This window comes from Mauremys mutica, chromosome 1 (genome assembly GCF_020497125.1).
Source record: "Mauremys mutica isolate MM-2020 ecotype Southern chromosome 1, ASM2049712v1, whole genome shotgun sequence".
Classification (NCBI taxonomy): Eukaryota; Metazoa; Chordata; order Testudines; family Geoemydidae; genus Mauremys; species Mauremys mutica.
Window position 1 is genome coordinate 152868870 of NC_059072.1, and position 8522 is coordinate 152877391.

The 8522-nt window shown below is 46.4% G+C and overlaps 1 long non-coding RNA gene across 1 annotated transcript; it reads left to right on the plus strand.

The window, feature by feature from the left end:
• The first annotated feature begins 340 nt into the window (after positions 1 to 340).
• LOC123377896 lies at positions 341 to 7675 on the plus strand. The gene is made up of 3 exons (XR_006582457.1): positions 341 to 431; positions 1416 to 1471; positions 5969 to 7675. It is a non-coding gene; the product is annotated as an uncharacterized LOC123377896 (long non-coding RNA).
• Positions 7676 to 8522: the final 847 nt, after the last annotated feature.

The window sequence follows — 8522 nt, forward strand, 5'->3', positions numbered from 1 at the left end:
CAGGTGTAGCCTCATCAGTGCCAAATAGAGGAGAATAATCACTTCCCTCGATCTGCTGGCAATGCCCCTACTAATACAGCCCAATATGCCGTTGACCTTCTTGGCAACAAGGCACACTGCTGACTCATATCCAGCTCCTCATTCATTGTAATCCCCAGGTCCTTTTCTGCAGAATAAATATTTCAAAAGAAATGCTTCAATCACATTGTTGTTACCATTTATGGCATTATCCTGGGGGCACTCAGTTGCTTCTGGACATAGATAGCTAAGTGGTGAACTCCTATTGGGCAGCTACGTAATATTGTGATCGTGAGCAGCCAATGTTCAAGTATAAAAGCGATTGGAGAGGGTATCTCTTGACTGCAGCAGCAGCTGGATACGAAGGTGCATTGAGAGCTCCCAAGTGTCAGAAGCTGAAGCCAGAAGCCAAGGTAGAAATTGTTATTTGTTATTATGCTTTGTCTGGGAATCTGATGAGAGCACCTAGAGAAGAATTACAGAGTGTCTGTGGGTTTAGTATGCGTGGTTCACACGAGCTCACCACATCCCCTAAGATGATTTTGTAGGGAGGAGATGTTATTGCTACCACCAGGCGTGAGAGTGCATCTCCTGTATTTAGGGAAGGTGGATTCTGAGAGCACAGGTTCTGACAGTGGGAGACCACACCAAATACTATAGGAAGGGGAGGGAATATTTAGTTTGTAGGAAGAGGTGGCAGATACTACAGGAATGAAGAAAAACTCTCTTTCCCAGCTTTGTGGCTGATTCTGACTTACAGACACACACACAGCTCCTCACAAATCAGTCCCCAGCCCTTGTGTTTGCATCCAGTCTAGTCTTTGGGTGGTGGCTTCCATTTTTCCAGTGGTCATTAAACAAATGGGTATTTAACTGCTATGTTATTTAGCCTGAATGAAAGGTGGGTGCCATGCCCATAGCTTCAGTGAGGTGTGTGATTGCCTGTAGATTAAAGACATGCTTGGTGGGAGCCACCCGACCTCCAGCATAACAGTATGTTATAGGCAAGAAATGCTCACAGAAAGAGAAATGCATGTTTGTGATCTTTAGTTCTTCTGTTGAAGAAGGAGCAACCTGCATGTGCTGGGCTTTTTGCACATCAACATTAAAACATTTGCAATGGCCAATTGCCTCAATAAGATGGGGGTGGGGTGGGAGAGAGAGTGGGGTATTGGCCACTGGAGGTTTTTATGTGAACTCTGGTGACCTTTAGCTTTGCTTTACAATCCTTAAGTGCTTAATCATCACAAAGAAGAACAAGGGAAGTATTAATATTACTCTTGTACAGATGGGGAAACTAAGGCACGGAAGTTAACATGAAAAATTTCAGTTGAGTGCCTGACGTTAGGCTCTTACATCCATATTCAGGCAGCTTTGTAATAGTTTAATCTTCACAGGTTTCCTGAATTGGGGCCCGTAGGCGGCGGAGGAGGAAGAGCACACACTACAGGAGGTGAGCGTATACTGCATAAATGCAGCTGAGACAAAATAGGAATTTGGCTCATAGGGAATTGTAATAATTTGACATTTGTTTATGTCCCAAACTGGAAAAATATCAAAAATTTTCACAAAAGAATTTGTTTAGTAAATGTTGAAACATTTTGTTTCAAGTCAGTTTGACATTGAACTGCATTTGCTTATTGCCTCATGGGACAGGTAGTTTTGGGTACCTCATGCTTTCATTCTTCCCTATGGGGCAGGTTCCCTGCCAAGACTACATCTCCCTGAGGCGCCATATGGCTCTGTCAGGAGAGGGACCACAATGCATCATGGGAATGAGGTCTGGGTAAGGGTCCAGGTCATAGGAGAGAATGGGGGCACGAAGCACCAGAAATATAACTCCCATGAACCATCAAGGCACTCTGGGTGGAAGCAGTGTACTGTTGAACAGCCCTGAAATGAAACATTTTGTTTTGATTTTCCAAAAAAAATTCAGCAAAATTGAAAATTTCCCATTAAAAATTTAGATATTTTAGAAATTGTCCAAAAATCATTTCAACAGGAAATGCCCAATCAGCTCTATGTACAATGGAGACCCTGGCCAGGCCCCAGTCTCTGCCAGGACCATCCACTTCTGGGCTGTACAGCCCCCTTTCATCACACAGCAGTGGAATTATGGCTGCTTTATACAGCTATAACCTGGTGCCCCTCAGAGCTCCTATCCACAGGGAACGTTGCCAATTTGTGCCAGAATAAATCAGCATAAATCCTTCTATTGTGTGTGTAAGATTGTGTTACACTGGTGGTGAATCTAGCCCAGTAAATGCAAACACTTTACACCAAAGCACCACGCGCCCCTAGGCAGCCAATGGAACAATCTGTGTGAGTAAAGTTGCGCAGCTGCTTACATGTCTGCAGGACTGGCTCCAAACTATGGTAGCCAACCCCTCTGCAGGGTGTTTCTCTAAGTCCTGTGGCATACTAGTCCCGTCTGGATGTCTGGTACAGTGGCTGTGTACCACCAGCTCAGAGTCAAGCATTGTAGGTGCTCCACGCACTAGACTCTGCAGGCTCTAAATCCATTCTTCTTTCGCTCCCTGCTTTCATCATGACCCTGTCTCTCTTTCTCGATTCTCTCGCGTTCCTTCCCTTTCTCTCATCTCTTCTCTCTCTATCTCTTCCCCCTTGCGCATAGCCCCTCTCTTCTCCTCCCATCTGTGTTGTGTCCTCGTTCTTCAGTCCCCTTTCTCCCTGCTTCTCCATCCTTTCCCAGCCAACTCTTTCCCAAAATTCCAGAGGGGAAGAGAGAGCAGCTGGGGGTATCTGTTAAGGGTACACTCCTCCCTCCTCCCCAGCATGCAGGAAATCAGGGATGGGGGTGTTGGGGGTGGGCAGAGTCTCTTTCTCCTCATCCAAAACCTCAGTCTGAAGGAGAAAAAGCCTTGTGGATACTGGGGTTTGCTCTGCCTCCCCCTCCCAGTCCCTGGTGGGAGGAGCCCTGAGATGGCCTCTCCACCTCTCGCTCATTAACATTTGCTCAGAGCTCACAGGCATTTTCTGTCAATTTATATCCAGTGCTCAACATCTGGATGCAAACGCTGAACTTGATTTATGTGCTCGCTCTTTCTCTCCCTCTTGTCTCCATGTGGAGAAGCTTTTCTCAACCTGTGCACTGTGACCCCAGATTGGTCACCAGAATGTACCAAAGGCTGGTGTGGGAGGCTTGAGGCAGGAAGGTCCAGTCCTTCCCTGGGGAGGTGGGGTTGCCCTGGGGGGTTGCAGAGCCTGTCCCAGTCACCTCACAGCAGTGGCTCTGTCTCGGGGTTCACTCACCGCAAGAGGTGCCTCCTCCTGCTCACTCTGGGGATTAGATCTGGCCAGGCGTTGTGGCCTCTTCTGGTGTTGTCTTTCCCATTGTCCTGTCGCACCCTCTGCAACTCAGGGTGTTCCCTTTTCTTGACTTGCTTCTCCAGCCAGTTCACTTGCTTGTTTCCCCTTCCAGGGCAAACGATCCAAGGCAGTCCATTGTCCTTTGCTTGGCCTATGCCACGTCCTCAGTGGCTGGTAGAGGCCACCCTCTACTCCAGGTTCCAGTCCAGGGACCCTATTTCTAGCAACAGTGGCCTGCTCACTCCCAGACCATGTTGCTGTGCCCCTGGACTCCTTCCTACTTCGCAGCTCTACCTTCTATCTCCCCCTCCCTCTGGGTTTGCGAGCCCAAGCTCCCGCCTCTCGGGGACTGACGGCAGACTACTCCCCTGCATCCCCAAACACACCTCCCTTCTCCCAGGGAGTGACTGCAGCCTGCTTCCCTGCAGCCCTATTTCTGCTCTCTGTTTCCGGGCTTTATACAGGCTTCTCTTGTTCCTGTTCAACTGAGCCTGCTTCCAGTTAGTGGCCCCTTCGCAGCCTAAATCTCTCCCCTGCTCACTGCTTAACTGATTGATCAGACCTCTCAGAGCAAGTGTGGGGAATACACCTCTTCACAGACTCCTGTAGCTACAGTCCCATAGGCCTGACTGGGCTTGGCTTCCTGCTCTGGGGTTGCCATGCTGCTCTGCTTTGACCCAGCCACCCCTCTGTCGTGAGGGGCCAAATTTCAGTAAGTGGGGCTGAGCCACATGTGCCAGGTCACAATGCTACACACAAAAATACGGGAGGGGTTGGGACTGGGCCCAACCTGAGCAGTACGGCATCCCCAGAGATCACAATGCACTGAACGGGGAGCCAAGCCCAGCCACCCCACAGGACAGGAGTCACAGGAGCTGCTGTTATGGTGCTCGCCATGTACTTACTTAGTACTTATTATATCTGTGTATATATTGTATATTGTGGATGAGAAATATTTAGTAAGCCAGATGTGTTTGCACTAAGGCTATTTACTGGGTTGTGACCGGCCATCCAGGTTTACAAATGGCTCCTGAGCCAAAAAAGATTGAGACCCACTGATGTGGAGCCAGTGCTGCTGCCAGACCTGTGAGCTTCTTTGCACTGGAGGAGACCTTTGCTTCATGCTCTGAGACCTTTACAGAGATGAGAACTGGTCAAAAAGTATTTGGAAAGAACATTTTTTCTGCTAGAAAATGCTGATTCATTGAAATCGAAGCATTCTGCAGGAATGTGTTGTTTTTGATGAAATTTGAAACAAAGCTTTTCAGTGAGCTTTAAACATTCTGGTTCAGTCTTACTGGAATCACAGACGTGTAGGACTGGATGGGATCTCAATAAGTCGTCTAGTCCAGTCCCTTGCACTCAAGTCAGGATGAAGTAATAACTAGACCATTCCTGACTGGTGTTTGTCTAACCTGTTCTTAAAAACCTTGGGTGATGGTTGAATCCACAACTTCCCTAGGTAATTAACTACCCTGACAATTAGGAAGATTTTCCTAATGTCCAACCTAAACCTCCCTTCCTGCAATTTAAGCCCATTGCTTCTTGTCTTCTCCTTAGCGGTTAATGAGAAGAATTTTTCACTCTCCTCCTTGTAACAACCTTTTATGTCTTTGAAAACGGTTATCATGTCCCCTCTCAGTCTTCCCTTCTCCAGACTAAACAAACCCAATTTTTCCAATCTTCCCACATAGGTCACGTTTTCTAGACCTGTGATCATTTTTGTTGCTCTTCTCTGCACTTTTTCCAATTTGTCTACATCTTTCCTGAAATGTGGCGCCCACAAAGCTCCAGCTGAGGCGCAGGTTTTTGCAACACTTTGGTTACCACAATTTTGCGACTCCAATTAATTTTGAAATGATTTTTCATTTTGAAACGTATTATTTATTAACTTTAATTATATTATAGAAAGGGGGTCAACTGCCACCTGGGCATCTGCTTGTGGCCAGGAGTGCCTCTGCAGTGCCTTGTTTCCCCCTTTTTCTGGGCTCCTTCAGCAAACTCCACATGGTCTCTCTTTCAACACAACCCTTCTGGGGCCTCTGTCTTTTTAGTAGCGTTATTAACTTAACAAATTTCTCAAACAAACACAAAAGAAATCTTCCCCCCAGGCTTAAGCTGGGCACAGTCCCTCCTCCCTGAGATATTATCCTTTCTTTGGGGATCACTGCAACCCGTGGGACAAGCCACCCTGTTATAATTATATGATACCAGCGACCAAATACAGTACTAGTTACCTCTTTTATTGCTTTTATTTTATAATTTTAAAATATTCTACCCTAATTAAATAGAAAATAAAATAATATAAAAATAATATATTAAAAATTCAAAATTGGAGTGAAACATTTCAATTTTATCAAAACAAAACATTTCCATTGACCCTGACTGCAATTCTTCATAAGCTGTGGAGTTGCAGGTTGGGAGAAGACAATAGACCTTGGAGTCAGCTGGTGGGGAAAAAGACCCTACTCTTATTCCCGCTGGCTAAATATTTGAGGAAGGACTTTGCCCATTCCCTCTTTGCAATTGCCCATCTCCCACCCATTTTGTTCAATCGTTTGTGTATTTATCTGTTGTTTCAAATGAAATGCTAATTTCCTGATGTTTCATCCCCTCACAGAGATTCTCTACTGAGTAGGGGCTGCTTCCCAAGCTGTGTTCTCTCTCCACAGCTTCTCAGTCACTGCTTCAGCTCCAAGAACCAATCACAAAGATCCTGCCACACCCACCAAAATGAATGGGATCATCATTTATGAGCATATAAACTTCCAAGGTAAATCCAAAGAATTCATTTCTGACATTGCTGACTTGAAGCCTGTAGAGTGGGACCACTGTGTCTCTTCTGTAAAGGTCACTGGCCAACCCTGGGTGGCCTATGAGAATCCTAATTATTCAGGCAAGTTCCTGGTGTTTGAGGAAGGTGAATACAGCTTTGTTGGTGAAGATATGAATGACAAGATCACTTCTCTCAAGCTGATTACTGAAGACCTGAAGAATCCCAAGATCACCCTGTATGAACATATCAACTATGAAGGGGAAATCAAGGTGGTAAAAGAAGCAACCAGTCTGAGCAAGGGATCTTTCAATGACCGAGTGTCTTCCCATATGGTGCAGAGCGGTGCCTGGCTATTGTGCGAATGTGAGGATGGAAGTGGCTTGAATTATGTTGCCCGGAAAGGTGAACAGCTTCCAAACTATGAATCGATCAATTTCAATGACAAGCTTTCATTTCTGCGTCCCCTGAGAGCCGGCTGGTGCTAGTTCCAATGGGCTGCAGACCTTGCCATCCTGGGGTGCCATCGATCAGAGGCCCCCACAGGAAGGGGCAGAGTTAGAGCTCTGCCCATGCTTGCACTTCATTGCTCCACACACCACAGAATCAGTGAATTTGGGAAAGCGCAGCTCATCCTGTGCAGTGCTTCATAGCCTGGTATCCTGCTGTTTGTCCCCCAAAGCCATGCCAGAACTTCCTTCCAGACCTCACCCTCCCAGTCTCCTTCATGCTCTCCCTCATCAGCAGCTTCCTCTGGGGTGTTCCCTTCCTTCCAGACCCTTCACACAGCTCTAACTAGGAGGCTTATTTAGGGATCTCCTGGCCTCTGTCTGCCATTTATTTTCCTTTCAATCCCTTCTCCTGGGATAAGATGACCTCTGGAGGTCCCTGAGCTCTACATTTCTATGATTCTGTGCTCATAGAGGGGCCCCTAGAGGAGTTTGAGCCGACCTTGGGACTATCCTGCCCCTTTATCTCCATGACACCTAGAGACAGATTGAAAGGAATGTCTACATGGATGAAACAGAAGGAGTCAACCAAACAGATCGTCAGCAAACCTCTATCACCACAACCTAAGACAGTGTGAGATCTCCAGTTTCTACAGCTTCATGTGGGGTGGGAAAGGGGTTGCGGAGGGGATCATGTTCTTTGTGGAGATAGTAACTTCCAGCACCTCCCAGTATCAGCAGGGGATAAATGAGCCACCCACCAACAGGGAAAAAATCATGGTGTGCCACTGGCCAAGAGATCTCCTCACACAGTGCTGGTCATCTGTGCCCTAAAGTGCCATCTCAAGGTTGATTGAGTTGATCACTATCTAGGATGGGAGAAGAAGAACTGAGCATGAGGTGCACCAGAGCACATTGCGCATAGCACCAACCCAGGAGTAAGCTCCAGCATGGAGGTGGCTCCACAAACCCACTGTGTTTCCTACCGCTTCCATCCCAACATGCTCATGTCGGCTTCCAAGAAAGGGTTGAAGGGTTTCCAGTCTGCTAGCTTCTCTGAGTGATTTATTGTTAACCTGCTCCAATAAAGTGATTTGCAGTGAAACTTGGGCTAATGATCTCCTGTTCTGATAGCCAGTAAAGTTGCAGTCCCCAGGAGAGCTTCTTTCTGCATAGTAACTGCCTTTGTCCAGACTGGACTTAGCTGTTCAGAGCAGAAGGAACTCAGCACTAATACATTTCCTCTGGGGATGGCACAGCTGGAGGGGAGCTGTGACTCTGCTTCACTCTGCCCCCTCTTCCTGATCCCCCAGAAATCTTTGTGTGGGTGGCTCACAAGGGTCCCATGAGTGGAGCTGGGTCAGGTGAAGAGCAGGAGCAGGGCGGCCTCATATCCCCCATGTTTTATGAAGCATCCCATTGCAACAGAATGTGCAGCAGAGTCAGCACAGTGGCATATGGAAAGTTAATCTAACTGAACTCTAATGTGTTACATTATCAAGAAGGAACCCTTGTAATAGAGTCATAGAGTTTAAGAATGGCATGAGTTTAAGAATGGGCCATTATGTCATAGAGTTTAAGAATGGGCCATTATGTTCCTCTGGTCACAGGATTTCTCACAGCAATTCCTATAACACGTGGTTGAATTTGATCAGTGTTTCTCAAACTTTGCAGGTGGGAGACAACTTCTTCAATGTCAAAATTCACTGCAACCTCTCACATTTACGAAAGTAATAGTGAACATTATTTACTATTTATTATTCAATGATAACACTGATCTACCCACACAATTTGTGTGTGTTTTGAGAGGTTAGCAGAGAAACCTTGAAGTGTAAGGGTGAGTGGGGAGCAAGAATTTATTTGCTTTAGTTTGTAATAACATTTTCTATGCCTTGAAACCATTGCCTTTGGTGGTCCCCCTGAGAAACACTAAACTAAACCATACCTTTTCA